General features: G+C 46.9%; 1 long non-coding RNA gene across 1 annotated transcript; it reads right to left on the minus strand.

Moving 5' to 3' along the window:
* Positions 1-375: 375 nt before the first annotated feature.
* On the minus strand, positions 376-1,148 carry LOC123521731. The gene is made up of 2 exons (XR_006680095.1): positions 1,028-1,148; positions 376-706 (listed from the first exon to the last, which is right to left on the minus strand). It is a non-coding gene; the product is annotated as an uncharacterized LOC123521731 (long non-coding RNA).
* Between the last annotated feature and the right edge of the window lie 66 nt (positions 1,149-1,214).

Consider the following 1,214-nt stretch of genomic DNA (forward strand, 5'->3'; position numbering starts at 1 on the left):
TCTACCTTATTTCACAGTGCACTTGGTGCCTATTGCATATCTGGTATGCACACCTCTGTAACCTATTTTGGAGGAAGTTTAGTGACAGGAAAAACTTACATGTGAAATAAAAATTCATGAAAAAATCCAATGCGCACAAGAAAATCTTAATGTGCACCTCCTGAAAACTTGACACTTCAAACATAGATGCTTACACTAATACATACATGCAAATACACAAAGAAAAATCAATTGAAAAATATTTGCAGTGGTGAATGCTGAATGACAGAACGCAATGAAGAAAAACGGAACTGTGGTTTTCCAATTGTCCTCAAATCTATTGAATTGATTGGAAATCTGAGTCCCAGAACATCCCCTCAAAGATCATGACAAAAGGTTGCAGCTCAGTTTTATTTTCTGCAGTGACAACCATTGAATCGCCCTCTTCCCTCCAAACAAGAAAACCAAAGCAGTGGGTCCTCCGCGCTCAAGGTCTACTTCAGGCAAACAGGCTCATAGTGGCAAATGATTCCAGCAAACAGTGCTCTGGGAAGGAAACACTGGATACAATGGGAGGGAAGCTTAGGCCTCAGCCCCCCTTTGCCCCTCAGGGCTTCTCAGATCTGGGGGTGCAATGCTGTCAAGATGGCGTTTCACCAGGTAAAGATGTTCCAGGAAACAGTTGGTGGCAACTCGTAACACAAGTGCGTCTTCACCGATCCATCTGCTAAAGTGAGGGAGAGGATATCATTTTCCAGGCCAGCAAAGCCATTGCAGTGAGTGCACCCACTACCTCCTCACACCAGAGTCAGCTTCTCCTGAGCTTGGGGTGGGGTACAGATTAACGCCTCGCATTGCTAAACCCAAGTTCACTGTTGAAAGCCACCAGTGCTCCTAGGGAGAATGGTCAGGCTGGCTGTCTCCATAGAGATGGGCAACCTTGCTGTAACAGTGGGTTTGCATTCTGTCTCCAAGATGTCCTCCCTCTAGCTGATATTAGGCCAAGTATCTGCCACCCTCATCATCCCAGGCCCCTTCTAGAACTTACACAGTCAGGATGCTGCCTTCAACAGTCAACTGCATATTAATCAGTGCTCGGTAGCTCGGTAAAGCTGGGGTCAGCAGACTTCGAGCTGTCTCCGCCTCCTGAGGAGACCGGAATGGGACGACAAGTGTGCTGCAAGCATGTGGTTAAGGGACACTGGTTTTCAGACACAGCCTGCTCAGCCCTCTTA

The sequence above is a fragment of the Echinops telfairi genome, unplaced genomic scaffold, assembly GCF_000313985.2.
Source record: "Echinops telfairi isolate 266 unplaced genomic scaffold, ASM31398v2 ScPeMD7_53;HRSCAF=182, whole genome shotgun sequence".
In the NCBI taxonomy this organism is placed as follows: Eukaryota; Metazoa; Chordata; class Mammalia; order Afrosoricida; family Tenrecidae; genus Echinops; species Echinops telfairi.